The following is a 17,981-nucleotide window of genomic DNA, read 5'->3' as shown; positions in this document are numbered from 1 at the left end:
TCGTCAGAACTCAGAGCCCGAGCCAACCTGCACGAGCGCTTTCAGTCTGGGCCACTGGAGGAAAGATGCTGCCTTACTGCCAATTTTAATGCCTCATTGAACTTGTGATAGGCTTTCTGGAAAGATCTTGTTACCAGTGCTCTTTGGGAATTTCATCCACATTGGTCGATAAAATCTCTTTTCAAATGTTGCCATACCATCCAAGTGCCCTTTATCATGAGGAGGAAGATAGTAGTGAAGGGGAGCTGTGGCGAGTGAGCACAGGCTTGTTAAAGCATTCAACACCGATTTTGTTCCTTCTTTTCTATATTCTAATAATTGTGCAATAGAGTAAGCAGTGCATCTCTCAAAATATTGAGCATTTTATTGATTTAAAATAAATGTCTATTGAGCACCATTTTCTCTTATTAATTCATCAAAGCAATCATGTGCACTTCTTTGTAATTATTAGAATTATCTCCTTCCCTGCAAATCAGTGTGGGTGCAGAATCTGTTATACTAATTGTTTACTTTCACTGCATTTTGACAGTCTAAATTCCATCCAGTTAGTTGTGAATATTTTCTGAAAAATCTGATAAGAATCCCATCACAGGCTGTGAGACATGCCAAACATACTTAACTGCAGACAGTTAATAAATAACTCCAAATATGAAGAGACCCTTCAGTTTAGCAATGGATTATGAGTCATATTATATGCTCATTATTGCTTTTTAAAGAGGGTCATCTGACAAATTCCCCCAAGTGGTTCCAAAACACACAGTGCTTGTCATAGATGCAGGCCACCCACTCCGTAAATGTCAGCTATAGAGAGCTGGCGGGGTAGCAAGATTACGGCATTGAATGAGGGAAACTAGAGGTGAAGAGGGAGAAAACTAATAACTTCCTCCTCACAGTAAAGTCAAACACTAATAAACTGCAGAAATCAAAACGTGATTAATGTACTGACCTCTGATAAAACGCTTGCCACAACAATTGAAGTTAACTCCTTGTCTCCTGCTGTAATTTGAAACGTAACTCTTCCACACAACATTTCAGTACATGGTAACTTTTCATTATGTGCCATATGCACTCTGCTTCGCAAAACAAAACACATTGTAAATTCACTCATCAAAACTATTAGTAAAGTATTAAGTGGAACTTAAGTAAATGCCTTAGGGGATTACCATAGTTCCCTTATGAAAAAATAATTGAAAAGGAATGAACATTAACTAGCACTCACAGGGTTTGTCTGAGCATTTATTGACAAAGCAAACAGAGTAACACAATACAGCATCATACAAATTCCCTTAAATCACAAATGCTTCTTTCTGTTTCTTTTGAAGATAACTGATATACTTGGCATCCCAAATGTTTTCTGTAATAACATATGAAGGAATCTCACTACAGTGTTACAAAAGATGGAATTTAGATTAATTAGCAGAAGATAAAATGTTGATTTTGAAAATCCAATCCTTTCTATATAAACACAATAGCGGATGGGATAATCTATTACAAAGACTCAGGCCACATAGCCAAAACTGCTGTGCAGCAGAAGAATCACAATAAATATAATAATTGTGTATGAAATACTTTGAATCTTTGTTAAAACAACATCTTCTTGCAATCTAATTTGGTGGAATCTCAAAGCATTTAGCTAGATTTGCTTAATTTTCAGCTTCTGTTCCAATATGTGACTTCTTGTCAGACAATAAGGAGCAAATAGCAGATTGTAACATTGGAAAGCAAAAGGGTAGCAGGAACTTCTGCTCATCTGAGGTTTTATTTCTTTAATTGTTTTTACCAACTTCTTTTCTTCCATTTTACTGTTCCCCCAAATTGCTTTTAATATTGAGAAATGGTTTTGCAACCTAGCAAGATGATAACTTCACTTGAAAAGCTCTTCAAAGAGTTGGTAGAATATCTGACACCCAAATCAAATGGGTTTGATGGTTAAGGAAAAACATTTTGCTTAATGCTCAACTACAGCCAGATTTTCATTCCTTATCCAACTTCCCAAGGATTCATTCATGGCTGATATTAACTGCTCCTATGTTTCTATTCAATGGAAATTAGATCAGCTGGTGAATAGTGATAAGAGATAAGTAGAAGATCTTTTATATTCATTCTCATACACATAGACTTGGCCAGAAAATGGCATTCATCCCAACTTGTTATTAGACTTTGGAACACTCTATGGGACATCGGTAGCATAGAATATTACAAGTCTATTTCGCTGGTCAGTGGTGAGATTCGATGGTGGGAGAGCTGCATTGCCTCAGGACTAGGCCTAGGCAGCGGGGTCACCTGTTGCAGTCGCTGAGGCCGTGTGGGAGAGGTCTCTGTGGGCATGCTGGAATCTGCTCTGGTTTGGGGGATGACCCCTCCAGTGTTTGCTCAGTCTTGCTCTCCTGTGCTCACTCAGTGCTGCTCTCCAGTGTTTGCTCAGTGGAAGAACAAGCTGGACACTCAGGGACTTTGACTATTTTTTCCTTTATGTCTATATTTTTTTTTGAAATTGTAACCATATGTGCTATTTGTGTTATGTGCTAGATGCTATGTGCTGCTGGTAATGTGTTTTGCACCTTAGCCCCAAAAGTACACTGTTTTGTTTGGCTATATTCATATATGGCTAAATAATAGTTGAACTTGAACTGAAATTATGGGATTTTGAATGTTACTTCAGTCATGATAAGGAATATTGTTTGAGGAGTAAAGGAGTGAACTGCTTGAGGCAGTGTGTGAATTTACTGGTAAAAAGATTGGACTTCGGGCCCTGATGTTTTCTACAATGCCTTCATCAAATGTGAAATGGCATTAAACATACACTTAATGGTCATTTTATTAGGTACACCTGTACACCTGAATATTAATGCAAATATATAATCAGCAAATCATGTGACAACAACTCAATGTATAAAAGTATGCAGACATAGCTAAGAAGTTCAGTTGTTGTTCAAACCAAACATCAGAATGGGGAAGATATATGATTTAAATGACTTTGATCATGGAATAGGTGTTGGTGGCAGACGGGGTGGTTTGAGTATCTCAGACACTGCTGATCTCCTGGGATATACACACACAACAGTCTCTAGAACTTACCGAGAATGGTGTAAAAAATGAAAAACATCCAGTGAGTGGCAATTTGGTGAGTGAAAATGCCTTGTTATTGAGAGAGGTCAGAAGAGTACAGCCATACTGATCCAAATAACTCAAATAACCACAGGTTTTAACAGTAGTGTGTGGAATGTACAATACTCCAAACCTTGAAGTGGATGGGCTATAGCAGCAGAAGACCAAGAACATTCATTCAGTGGTACCTAAAAAAGCAGCCACTGAGTGTAGGCTAAGATCTTTTCCACTTGAGATGAATTTGCAAGGCTATCTTGGTCTTCTTCTCTTCTCCACTTTGTCATCCAGCGTGTTCAATACAGAACAGTTGCATTCACGTTATTCCACACATGATTCCCTCAACATATCCAAAATGGGCACCTCCATTTAAAGAGTGCTTGCACATTTCAATTTGTGTCAGCTCACTTCAACTGGTGCACAAATCACCAAATTGTTGGAGAACTAGTTGAGTCAAACAGCATCTGTATAGACAAAAAGATGGCACATGTTTCAGGTCAAGACCCCAAATCAGCCAGCATGCATGGAGAGAATTGAGCCAGCGTAGAGGTAAACCGGACAGATGAGACTGGGTCCGGTTGGTGATAGGTGGAGATGATGGGCACATGGAGCCAGGTAGAGGAGGGGGAGAAAGTCGAAAGGTTTTAGCAGTGATCCAGTTTTCTGGCGGTGATCAAGATCTTGTCACTGATGAGCATTCTTCAAGTCAAAAGTTAATCTCCTGAATAGCCATGATAACAATCACTGCCTTGTGTCAACTTTCAACATGCCTTCATCAACCATGATAAAGCAGGAATGAAGCTAGGGTGAAGAAGTTCACTGACTTGAGATACAATATCATATATTAACCCGAAACTACAATCCTGCATTAACTTAGCTGTAAGTTTCAGAAACTAAATCATTATATAGTTAGATATGGAAAATATGCATTCATGTTGTAGTACTATGTAGATATACTATTCTAAAAAAGTATGCAATGTGTTCAAGATGTTGACGTCTGTTTAAAACATGCCACAGTGTTATATTGGACAGCTTGATGAATTCAGTTCTTGTCATCTTGGAGAATTGAGGATTGACTGTTAAACTTCTTTGCATCGAGGAACAACAGTATTTTCAAACATTAAAAAAACAGTTCAGAAGTGTCAAATCAAGAATGTACAATGTTTACTCTCACATTGTCTGTGTTGCTAAATAATGGGGAATAATGACATCAGTCAGAAATTATTCATACATACATTTTAGGGCCAGCTAATGAACCTAGGTACAGGTATCCATTAATTATAGCACAGGAAAGATGATGGTTAATAAAACCATTTCTACAGAGCTTGAGAGAATAATGCCTGTACTTTTCCTCTAAAGTGACGAGCATTAGAGTAAACAATCACAACTGTTTTTGTATATAGATTGCCCTCAAAGGAATTGAGAACAGGTACAGTACTATCCATGACATGTACAGTATGTTTTGACATCAGACCAGAATGAAGCTTGATTTTCAACAGTTGTTGGCAGACACAAAAGGTAAAATTTGAGGCCGGAGCCTTTGGCTGGTTGAGTTGATTCCTCATTCTAATCCGTTTCAGGATGCATATTGCATTTTATTTTCAAAACAAGCGGTTATTCCTAAAACAGAGGTTAGATATGAGCACAGTACAGAAAGTGAATATGATATTAGTTTGGACTATGCTCAAATTGGCGCACACCTCATAAAAGCCTTCCACAGGATATCCTGCCTTACACCTACTGCATTTCCAACAAGCTGTTGGCCTCAATGCTGCTACAAGTTCACGATGTGGAGTAGCGCATCAGTGGAGACACTTACAAATATTTCAAAGACATTATATAGTTAAAAATTAAAAAGTTAATAATAATTTTAAAAATTTGTAAAACAGTAGGTTCATTTTAAGCTATTTTCATTTTACATAAACAAATTAAAAAATTGATAGTAATTGTTAAGTTCAGCAACTTCCATTAACTTACTCTTTGTATGTATAGAGTAAGCGGACACCATGCTGAAAAGCCAGGTAAACAGTGTTAACTTCATGGTGATGAAGCTTCTTGTTATTGGAGACATATTTGAGTGACTGGAATTCAATACAAAGAAGTGAGTTGTCTGAAGGGCAATGTCCTGAGTAGCTTCCGGTATCTCCGGAAGCAATGGTACATTAACTGAGTTGGAGCAGGTGAAAATTGTGAGCCGGCATCATACCCTGCAACCATGCCATCTAGGGGCAGCTCATAAAACCGGGAAAACCCAGTGATCATGAAGGATTTCATATAACTGTTCTACTTAGTCAGTTAAGCACTCACTTTGAATAAGAACACGGCTTACTTAAATGAGAGCACTCGACACAGATGATGGTAAGCATGGAAGTGCATACACTTACAAACTGTATCTGTGAAGGCTGGGCATTTACGAGAAGAGCATAGAGGCTAAAACATATTTAAAGAACAAATAAATAAAGAAAAACTCTGTTATGATTACTTTATTTTTGAGTTTAGAATATTTTCCTGCTGTGATTATGCTATCTACAAAACAGTCATTAGAAACAATCGCTTTTTTGTTAAAATGATACACAATTTCACAACCTAGATGTAAAATGCTACTGATAAGCAGAGTATGGTTGTGAAGTAACATGCACAAAATGCCAGAGGAACTCAGCAGGTCAAGCAGCATCAAATGGAAATGAATAAACAGTTGCCATTTCAGACCGAGACCCTTCTTCAGGACTGGAAAGGAACGGGGAAGATGCCAGAATAAAAAGGTGGGGGGAGGTGAACGAGGATAGCTAAAAGGTGATAGGCAAAGGCAGGTGGGTAAAGGGCTGGAGTGGAAGGAATCTGATAGGACAGGGGAGTGGACCATAGGGAGAAAGGAAGGAGGAGGGGACCCAGAGGAAGTGATAGGCAGGTGAGAAGAGGTAAGAGGCAAGAGTGGGGAGTAGAAGGAGGGGTGAGAAAAAAAAGTACTGGAAGAAGAATCATAATTCATGTAATCAGATTGGAGACTACCCAGACAGAATATAAGGTGTTCCTTCCCCCTGAGGATGGCCTCATCATGGGACAAGAGGAGGCCATGGACCGACGTGAATGGGAATGGGAATTGGAATTAAAATGTTTGGCCACTGAGAAGCTCTGTTAATGGCAGGTAGAGTGGAGGTGCTCAACGACGAGCCTCACCAGTGTAGAGGAGGCCACATCAGGGGCAGCGGACACAATAGACAACCCCAGCAGATTCACAGGTGAAGTGTTGCCTCACCTGGAATGACTGAGTGGAAGTGAGGGAGGAAGCATATGGGCAGGTGTAGCACTTTGGCTGCTTGCAGGGAGAAGAGCCGGGAGCGAGATGAGTGGGGAAGGACCAATGGACAAGGGAATCACAGAAGGAGCAATCCCTGTAGAAGTGGAGAGAGGTGGAGAGGTAAAGGTATGTTGACGGTGGGATCTCTTTGGAGATAGTTGCAGAGAACTCATTGGATGCGGAGAACATGATATGAAATTAGAAATTAATAACTTTTATACAAAAGTACTTACAATTGCCCAGTTGAAAAATACCATCCATTCCAACCTTTTATATTTCCGATTTCTTTTACTTTCATTCCAGCCTGTTAGACTGTGAAATTAATCCCTGATACCCACTGGTTGACATTTCAGGATGTTTGGTAAAATATAATTTTAAATTATCCCTCATTGAATAACATTTTCAGTGTAAGCCCATATGCCTTCAACATTCGTTTTTTTCTGCTCATATTGGTAATCACTAAGTATTTTTTGAGCCTCCAGTACTTAGTGTGCACTTTTTGGTAGCTTCAAGTTATGGAATTGAAAAATAGTAGACAATCCACAATATCCTCAATCTCTGGAGGTTTGGTAAAGCATGTCTCCATATTTTAATAGTTCCTGTGAAACCCACTCACTAATCCCAGTAATGTTTTAGAAAGTGCGGAGCTGGAAAGCTGTCCTTGGTTATGAGCATTAAGCACTAAACCAGATACTGGTTATGTATTGTACTCCGTCTGAAGTCAGAACAACATACAGCCACAAATTATGATTAGCATTCACAATGAATGGCACATTTCTACACCCATCTACATTAGAAGGTGGGATTATTGATTCTAGCATTAACAGCTGTGCTGCACTCAAGATTTCAGATTTGTATTATTGACATATTTTAATAGTTGTTGCAAAATTTCTCCTCCCTTTTAATCCAGCTCTACAGTTATTTTTCATTTATTTTCGTATTTATACACTACTGTATGCCACCTGAAACTTAAGTCCTGTCTAAATCATAAGATATTTCTATGCATTATATAAATGATGAAACTTTAGAAACTTTGGAGGTCCATGAAATATTAAAAGTTAATTTGCATCAATCTCTAAAATCTAAATGTGTTGGTGTTTAAAGAGTTAGAATAACAAAGGATAGAAATTTAGCTACACTAGTTGCATACTCGCATAAATCTTTCCCCAGAATTTCCTTGGAATGTTCCATTCCTCACTGTTCCACTGCTCTCCAAACCTGCCTGTATCTTAAATGTATACCCTGCTGAGAACCTCCTCAACTAACTTTATTAGTGAAGTTATTTCTGGTTGTCAATCCTACAGAAATTTTTAATAACGGCCAGTGAAGTTCAGTCCCCAAAGTTAACCAGCTGTAAGTACTTTGAAAGTTTCTGACTGTCTCTGACAATGACAAACAGTTGTAAACATTCAAAAAACTATTAAAATTAAACATAATACTGACATTTACTAAATTATTGAAAGCAGTAAGAAATTAATAAAAGTACATAAACAACTTAAAATTATTAAATACATTTAAATTGTCTCAATCAGTTCATAAAATGGAAATTACCTGAAATTTCCCACTCCTCCCGAATGCCACTTTTTATTACTGAAACAAAATCTGCATGAGGTTGCAAAAGTTTAAGCTGGTACAATTTCAGTGGGAGGTCCATGAAAATTCCTTCATCTATAAGTTTAAGTGTTCACCAGATTTTTGAAAGGATACAGCAGGACTGAAGAGCTTCAGTATGATATTGGCTCTGGAAATGTTATCTCTCTCTATGGCTTGCACCTTCTGCTTTTTAGCATTTCTAGACTGCAGTGTCACTAAGTTGGCACCATGTCAGTTTTGCTGTTTCAGCTCGCTAGCTCTGCTGCACACCTCATTAAGGCAGGGCTCATTCCCTACTTTGATACTAAGGGGTTGGGATGGAGGGGATGGGGTGAGAGGCTGCCACAGGGAAGTGAGGATTCCGCTCTTGATGACCTACAGCGTCTTCTGGATTCCAAGCATGGAACTTCCATGTCAACATGTTAGTATACCACACAGGAATCTTTGAAGGTGTGTATTCCCATCTATCTTCTGTCATTGTCCTGTGGGTAGGGGTTGCAGATTCACGTTGGGGGGAAGGGAGAAGGGATGGGGCAGATTGAAGTAAGGGTTCCGTTCAAGTGTCTGCATTCCATTGTATAGAGCAAGGGTTCCCAACCTGGGGTCTACGGACCCCTTGCTTATTGGTATTGGTCCATGGCATAAAAAACCGGGGACCCCTGGTATAAAGAAAGCACACTGAATCACATTTGCTGGTAGGGGAGGGCGTAATTTTCAAGATGGTGGATTCAGTTCTCTAATTTGAGATGACATCAAGCTTCTTGACAATTGTTGGAGTTTGTACCCATCAGGCCAAATGAAGCATATTCTATCAAACCTTTGCGTTCTAGATGGACATCACTTCTTTTCAGCCATGTTCACAGACCTGAGTGTAAGCAAAGGTGGGAGTCAGGTGCAAAGTGAAGAAGTTATGTGGCCTACAAGCAACTTTTTTAGGAGCTGATATTTTGCAGATAACTGAACACAGAATAAAGTTGATTGCAGGTTATGTTGTTTATCATTTATTGCCCATCACTTTATGTTTTTTCATTTTCTTTTGCACGTTGACATTTGATAACCTAACAGATAAACAGTTATTTGAGCACCTGAATGCTTTTGACCTTACAGGCATGTGATGCTTCAGAAAAATGCAGCAGTTTGCAAATGATAATACAATAAATGCAGGCAATGTTCTCTTATTTCTGCAGCGGGGTTGCAAAATCATACACAACAATGGCACAGAACATTAATTACATGCAGGTGGACTTCATTTCTCTGCCATTTTAACCCATTCAGACTTGAATCTGTTATGATCATGAATTAAATCAGGTAAGGGCATGTTCAATGGTCCAATTTAATGTCAGAAAATGTTTACAGTATACAACTTGAAACCCTTATTCTTGGTGGACATCCATGAAACAGAGAGGAAAAGAAAAACCTAAAGGATGAATGACAGAAAAACGTTAGAACCCCCAAAGCCCCCCAACACACAAAGCGTCAACCTTCCCCCCCCACTTGTTCCACCAAAAAGCACCAGCCTCCCCATCACCCACCAAGAAACAGCAAGCCCTCGAAGACCGTGATCTGTTGTCCATGAAAAACTACTGTCCATCCTAACACCTCGACATCTCAATAGGCCCTCTCTCTCACTAACAAGGGAGAGAGGGCTATCACTCCTTTGCAACAGTGAGAGGGAAGCTGCTTCATTATAATCTTCATAACCAATTACATATGTGTATTTAATTTATTAAATAATGAATTCTAATAAGATAGTACTACACCAGTGACACAGAAATATTTATCAAACTTAACAAGTATTTCATTACCTACCTCTGTCCTTGGAGAAAGTTACTGATGTCTTAACCTGCATGACATTGGTCATTTAATACTACAGTCTGGAATGAAGAAGTAACTATACATGGATACTATAGTGATATTTATATCATTACGTTGTAATTGGATTAATACTGAAGCAAACAATTAAATATACAATCAACATAATTTCATCATTACTTTATAAAAACAATTTAAAATATGCTCTGCGTACTTAGAGTAATTAAATAATAATGTTCAATTGCAGGTAGATACCTTAGCATTAGATAGTTCTATAATGCCATTGTGTGTGTGGCTGCAATTGAAAGGGTGGTTTGCATGGTATAGTGAAGTTATCAAGGAATACCCTATCACCACCTAGTGGAGAGTTATAAATTGCTATATTAATGGTGATCCAAAAAAAGCCTTCATTATAAATCAACCTTGAACAAATATTGATGCATTTCAAACCGCACATGATAGTCACTTCAGGATTAATTGAAGATATCTTCATTGACCTCAAGCATAAATCTTCACAGTCTTCATTATTCACTAATGATGTAGTCTTGTCCATGACTCCATTACTGCGTTATGTTATGATGAATGTGGTGATGTTATTTGTGTGCTACTTATGGGAAGACTTATTCTATCTCATGAGAAGCACTGCTATGACACAATATATATCATTTGCTGTGTTGCTTGGGACATCTGTGGTTTTTAGCTATCTGGGGTATACAGTAATTTCAGCCAGATAACCACCAGCCCTATAATGAGGAACAGGAATGGTAAATGTTCCTTACTATTGTACTGTGTAAAGGGCTAAGGTGGAAAGTTACAACTTGTCATGTTAATTATTTAAGCACTTCTACATGTTAATTATGTGAACACTATTTAAAAAAGAATCCTATTTCTCAAAAGCCATCTTTTATTTTGAATCAGGCATGAAAAGGGTTATCCCCTTAACGTGGAAAGATGCAGATCTTTCCAAACAGAAACAAAGAGATCCTCAAGGATTTATTTCTTACTATGTTATTATGAATGAATTTCACATGGGAATAAAGAACAACCTGAGTCTGCAGAGATTGTGAAGTGAAGTGGGGCTTTCTGGAGAGACACATATCCATGTGTAGCTGTAGCAACGTAGAAAGATGGTAGTATTGTGAGGTGAGAGTAGAAAGTGGGCTCAACAGTCAAAAGGAAGTGACGAGGCATGCAGTTTAGGGGTAACGGCGAAAACAACAGTGTCACGGTTAGCACTCGCAGGACTGGACCCAATTGCGGAGGAAAGGCAGGCTTGCTCTCTGTCACAGCAGTCGCTGGCTCTCACCCAACCCGGGAGCAGCGGAAGGTGGCCTCAGTCACAGAGAGCGCTGACTATAGCTGGACCATAGGAGCGGAGGGCGACAGATTCCCCATGAAGAAACAGAAACGAGGTCAGACATAGAAAAACCAACACAGCCTCAGAGGAACGACTGAGCCACACCACGAAACAAATCATTCACTCCAACGCAATGACTCTGCTGAGGCACTGACTGAGAGTCCTTTTTAAGTAATCATAGAACGTGGCAAACATGTGCCAGTCACAATTAACTCGACAAGATTAAACCAGAAACACAAGGGCTTAGCAGTTCCATTTGAGTTAACAATTAGCAAATACAGGTGCTCAAGAAAAATGAAAGATCAACAATCTATGGAAGGTTGCATAGGTCCACAGGGCTCATACCAGAAAGATTGCACATGAGGTTCTTGACATTGCTGGTCTAACAGTGGATTATATACATCTATAACTCTCTAAATTAAAAGCTTTCTTTCTAATACATGTTTACAATTTACATGACACCAATTTACATTCCTGCTATCCTGCTATTTGATAATGTAAGAATGTTACATGTTTGTCAGTATTCATTTCACAACCTATTGCAGTTTTGCTTCAACCTCATTTTTAGCAGAACCGATCATTTATTTTTGTAATTGTGTTATATATACCTTTCCACCATATGTGGCGCAGCAACTCTAAAAACCATAGTAAAGTTTCAAGATAACTTTTGAATCTTCCTAAATGTACCCAGCAAGTTATGATTGTTTAATCTGCTCCACATTGCCTGTGCATTGAATGTAATATTTTTATTAATTATGGTCTCCTCATGATACTTCAACTAACTAATCATTTTCCCTTCTTTCAGCACATGTAGTGTACCATCTCTATTAACTTAAAATTATTTAATTGCCTGCCAAGTGATTTTGTTAAAACAAATGTTTAGATACATTTTCCGGCTCTGCCAGATAACAAATTTCAGCAAATCTGATAAATTTGCATTTAGAAGTAGTAGCAAAATTAGCTGGGCAATTTGGGTACTTTAAAAACTGATGGATTAAAAGCACCTTTTAAAAATTCTCAAGGACACTAGTCTCTGCCATTCAAATTGTACCTCCCATGATAGTTACCAGTTTTCTACATTTTTAATTCAGCCACATGTTCTAAATAGAACCTCTGTGCCTTTCTCTCTGAGTTTCTGTAATTATGAATTCTGATGTGATAAATTTTTATGTAAGTCCTAAATAAGCTACATTTTAGAAAAGTATTTCTCAACAAATTTTGAAGAGACTTATCATACGCATTAGTTATTGTCATAGACAAATTATAGAGCTAACTTTGCAATTAACCATTTTGGATAATGTTATTTTGCTTTTAGTTTGGTTAAGGAATCCAAGCCAACTTTCTTAAAAGGGAGGAAATGTGGAGGAAGATCTATAATGATTACAGTCTTCAAGTATGTATATTTTTATGGACAGGCTGTGAGTTGTGTAAGATAAAATGTAATAGTTAAACTCTAAAAAGAAAAGAAGCACATAGCCTAACTCCAAATCAGAGATTTTGTATACTGTCTGTCTTGCATAGAAAGAAGTCAAGATAAAATCAGACCAACTTTGAACTATATAGATAGTCAATGAAATAGAGTTTTAAAAAATGAATCATTAAGTCAGATGCATTAAAATGTAATGGACAATTAATAATGTCTGCTTTAACATACTGAATGTACAGCTGGCATGTTTATAAAATTCTCAACCATGGTTGGAAAAATAACAGTGAATATGGAATACATTGCAACAATATGCAAGCCATCAGCTCTTTATTTTGATTCAATGAACACTTCAGCCTTGAGCATTTGGTTTGAGATTGATTTCAATTTTATTGTCAACTTGAATAGGATTTCATCTACGTGACATTTTATGGTGCTATAATAAGAACAGAGGGCATTTTAATACTTGTTATCTGTTTTATTTGAGGCACTATCAATTCCCTCTGGAGGAGTTTATCCATTACTTGTAGAGCCCATTAATGAGACAAAGGTTTAACTAAGTATATTAGCAGCTGCAGGAACATGAACTCATTTTTAGCAACTTGTCAAATAATTGATAGGTTTACAGTTCCATAAATTAATGACATTATGTATTAGATAAATACAAAAGCTACTGGTGTGTGTTTATTCTGCTTGGACACATTCCTATTATTTCTGAGAATTCATATTTTTTGACTACTTTAAGGTCTAATAAACCACAGACATAGTCAATTTAAATACCATTATCAACTATCATTCAATTATACTATAATATACTATATTAACTCCGAACTATGGTTTTTGAACAGCATTTGCTGATGACACCAAAATTGGTGGTGCAGTGGAAGAAGATTCAAAAGTTAAAAGTAAATTTATTATCAAAGTACATATGTCACCATATACAAGTCTGGCAACACACACCAAATGCTGGTGGAACGCAGCAGGCCAGGCAGCATCGATAGGGAGAAGCGCTGTTGACGTTTCAGGCCAAGACCCTTCATCAGGACTAACTGAAAGGAAAGATAGTAAGAGATCTCTCTTGGTGTTCTGCTGTGTTCCACCAGCATTTTGTGTGTATTGCTTGAATTTCCAGCATCTGCAGATTTCCTCGCATTTGATATACAACTCTGGGATTTGTTTTCTTGCGGGCATAGATAGTAAATTCAAGAAACACAATAGAATCAATGAAAGATGACACCCAACAGGACGGACAAATAATCAATGTGCAAAGGACAACAATAAGAAAGAGAAAAAAATAATAAAGCAATAAATATTGATAACAAGAGATGAGAATTCCTTGAAAGTGAGTCCATAGGCTGTAGGAACAGTTCAGTGATGAGCCGAGTGAAGTTACTCCCGCTGGTTCAAGAGCCTGACGGTTGAAGGGTAATAATTGTTCCTGAACCTGGTGGTGTGGGTCCTGAGGCTCCTGTACCTTCTTCCTGAAGGCAGCAGCGAGAAGAGAGCGTGATCTGTATGGCGGGGGTGTCTGACAATGGATGCTGCTTTCCTGGGGCAGTGCTCTGTAGATGTTCTCAGTGGTGGGGAGGGCTTTAGCCATGATGGACTGGGCCATATCCACCACTTTTTATAGGATTTTACATTTGAAGTTTGCAAATGTCTGAGGAAGCAGAGGTGATGCTATGCTTTCTTTGTAATTGCACCGACATGCTGGAGCCAGGAAATTATAACTAAGTTGCTAACCTTCTCCTCCTCTGATCTTCCTGAAGTTCATAATCATTTCCTTGGTCTTGCTGACATTGAGTGAGTGATTGTTATTGTAAAACCACTCAGCCAGATTTTCCAGCTCCTTCTTACATGCTGGTTCGTCACTATAAGAGGTGAATGATAAGTTCGTGGCCTAAGGTAGAAGAAATCAATTTTAGAAAACCTAGCTCATTTATTTTTCCTACAGTTACACACTTAGTCCAGCGGTCATGGAGCATATGGATCCCTTCTTTGTAGAAGTTGGCGCCTTGGACCTCCAGAAGTGGTCCACAGCATAGGGTGATTGATTTCATGGCCTAAGGTAGAAGGAGATGAGTTATTAACTTCAAACTTCCTGCATTTTCACTTAAAGAGTTGAGCTGCATGTGCATGTAATGAGAGCTGTATAACTCATCTCCTTCCACTCTGGGCCACAAACTTATCAATCACCCCGCTGTGGATCACTTCTACAAAGAAGGGATCCGTTTGCTCCACGACCGCTGGTCTAAGTGTGTACTTGTAGGAGGAGACTATGTTGAAAAATAAATGTGCCAGGTTTTCTAAAACTGACTCCTTCTACCTTAGACCACAAACTTATCAATCATCACTCGTATCTTTGATTTGGCCAACAGCACTGGGGTTGTCAGGAAAATTTAAGTATGGCATTGGAGTTGTGCTTAGCTTTCCAGTCATAACTATAAAGCGAGTTGAGCAGAGGGCTAAGCACACAGCTTAGGCGCACCTGAGCTGATAGAGGTTGTGGAGGAGATGTTGTTGCCAGTCTGAATTGACTGGGATCTGCAAGTAAGGAAATCGAAGATCCAATTGCACAAAGAGGTATTGAGGCCAAGCTCTTGAGGTTTATTGACTATTTTTGAGGAGATGATAGTGTTGAATGCTGAGCTGTAATCAATAAGGAGCATTCTATTGTATGCACCTTTGCTGTCCAGGTGTTCCCGGGTTGAGTGAAGAACCGGTGAAATGGCATCTGCTGTGGACCTGTTGTTCCGGTAGGCGAACTGGAGAAGATCCTTCTCAGGCAGGAGTTGATATGTTTCATCAGCAACTTCTCAAAGGACTTTATCAAAGGTCACAGGACTTCATTGCAGAAAAGAAGGTTGCCTAAGGTTACAACAGGATACACACTCAGCGGCCACTTTATTAAATGCCTCCTGTACCTACTAAAATGGCCACTGAGTGTATGTTTGTAGTCTACTGCTGCTGTAACTCATCCACTTCAACATTCGAAGAGTGTGCTTTCAGAGATGTTCTTTTGCACACCAATGTTGCAACATGCGGTTTTTTGAGTTACTGCCACCTTCCTGTCAGTTTGAACCAGTCTGGCCATTCTCCTCTGATCTCTTTCATCAACAAGGCATTTTCTTATCATGCTCACTGGGTGTTTTTATTTTGCTTTTCGGACCATTCTCTGTAAATTCTAGAGACTGTTGTGCGTGACAGTCCCAGAGATCAGCAGTTTCTGAGAATTCTGGTACCAACAATCGCTCTCCAGTCTAAGTCACTTATATTAGGTATTTAAAATTTCAGTAATATTTGAGTAATCTTGTATATATATATTGTTTAATTAAGCATTCTTGTTCGTTTAAATAATTCACCATGGATTGCATATGCCAATCACACTACCATGTGATACATGTGTGCCTCACTTAAAGTAAACTCAAAGTTGACCTACATTCCTGGACTCCCGTGTTTTCCTCTGAATTAGATTAATGTTTTGAAGTTGTAAAACATAACTCCACATTTCCACATTTTTCCACAGAGTGTTTGGACCGAACAACAGATGAAACTTTTGACCATGTCTGCATTGTGTTGCTGCAGATGATTGGCTGAGTAGATATTTGCATTAACGAGCAGGTGTAATGTGTCCACTGAGCGTAGATCAACTTGACAGATAGAATTGAACTCAGACAAATGTGAAGTGATGTATTTTGAGAAGGTAAACCACAACAAGGCATAGACAGAGGAATAACAAGGCTCTGGAGATCATTGTAGTACAGAGAATGAGGGATACAGGCACAATATAGTATTAATGGAAAGACTGTTGGCAGTGTGGAGGATCAGAGGGATTTTGGGGTCTGAGTCCATAGGACACTCAAAGCAGCTGCACAAGTTGACTCTGTGGTTAAGAAGGTGTACGGTGTATTGGCCTTCATCAATCATGGAATCGAATTTAGGAGCCGAGAGGTAATGTTGCAACTCGATAGGACCCTGGTCAGACCCCACTTGGAGTACTGTGCTCAGCTTTGGTTGCCTCACTACAGGAAGGATGTGGAAGCATAGAAAGTATGCAGAGGAGATTTACAAGGATGTTGCCTGGATTGGGGAGCATGCCTTATGAAGGCAGGTTGAGTGAACTCGGCCTTTTCTCCTTGGAGTGACGGAGGATGAGAGGTGACCTGACAGAGGTGTATAAGATGATGAGAGGCATCGATCGTGTGGATAGTTAGAGGCTTTTTCTCAGGGCTGAAATGGTTGCCACAAGAGGACACAGGTTTAAGGTGCTGGGGAGTAGATACAGAGGAGACGTCAGTGGAAAGTTTTTTACGCAGAGTGGTGAGTGCATGGAATGGGCTGCCGGCAACGATGGTGGAGGTGGATACGATAGGGTCTTTTCAGAGTCTTTTGGATAGGTACAAGGAATTTAGAAAACTAGAGAGCTATGGGTAACCCTAGTAAATTCTAAGGTAGGGACATGTTTGGCGCAGCTTTGTGGGCTGAAGGGCCTGTATTGCGCAGTATTGCACATAGTTTACAGAAAGCAGTGACACATGTAGACAAACGGCAAAATACTTACCTATGTTGAACAGGGCACTGAGCAGAAGAGTTGGGATGTCATGTTACAGTTGTACGAGACAATAGTAAGACTCCAACTCCAGTTCTGGTTGCTATAACGTAGGAAGGATGGGACTACGCAGAAGGTATTCAACAGTATAGAAAAGATTCACAAGGATGATGCTGGGACAGGAGTCCTGATTGTTATAAGGAAAGACTGGATAGGCTGAGACTGTAGTGATATTGACCATATTTGACTTACTGAGGTAGATAAAATCATAAGAGACATAGATAAAGTGGATGGTGGCAGTCTTTTACACAGGGTAGGGGAATCTAAAATTAGAGGATATATACAGTAAACTTAAAATGAGAGGGGAAAGATTTAAAGGGGATTTAAAGGCAGAAGTTTTAAAGATGTATAGAATGAGCTACTGAAGGAAATACAATTCTAGTGTTTCAAAAGATTGGAAAGGGCCAACACAGGGAAATGGGACTATCTTAGTTAAGCACATTGATCAGCTTAGACAAGCTTGGCTGAGGGATTCGCTTTTGTTCTGTATAACTCTGAGTCCACAACATCAACACTATTGCAGAGTATTGAAGAGAACACAATGAAGAGGTTCCACGGCCCTGCGAACCTGGAAAGGACTCAGCCATACCGTTTTCTCATTTTAATAAGCAGCTCGGTATTGCAGGCATTATTCCAAGCTATCTTTTTGAGCATGCTTCAACAGCAAGTTTGACAAATAATTTGGGATAGTAAGGACAAACCAAGAATATTGGAAAATAATCTAATTAGCCTGGGACATGACAGCAATCTTATTGTTCCTGGAGTTGAATAATTAGCCCAGGTT

General features: G+C 38.9%; 1 long non-coding RNA gene across 1 annotated transcript in view; it reads right to left on the bottom strand.

The window, feature by feature from the left end:
• Positions 1 to 3,552: 3,552 nt before the first annotated feature.
• The window catches only part of LOC132377509 (uncharacterized), a 35,638-nt gene continuing 21,209 nt past the window's right edge, over positions 3,553 to 17,981 (bottom strand). The window contains exon 3 of the long non-coding RNA XR_009506662.1: positions 3,553 to 3,569. This is a non-coding gene — a long non-coding RNA (uncharacterized LOC132377509). The remainder of the gene's footprint in view (positions 3,570 to 17,981) is intronic.

Source organism: Hypanus sabinus, chromosome 18, assembly GCF_030144855.1.
Source record: "Hypanus sabinus isolate sHypSab1 chromosome 18, sHypSab1.hap1, whole genome shotgun sequence".
Lineage (NCBI taxonomy): Eukaryota > Metazoa > Chordata > Chondrichthyes > Myliobatiformes > Dasyatidae > Hypanus > Hypanus sabinus.
The sequence above is the reverse complement of the archived record's forward strand: the minus strand, read 5'-3'. Positions and strand labels throughout refer to the sequence as shown.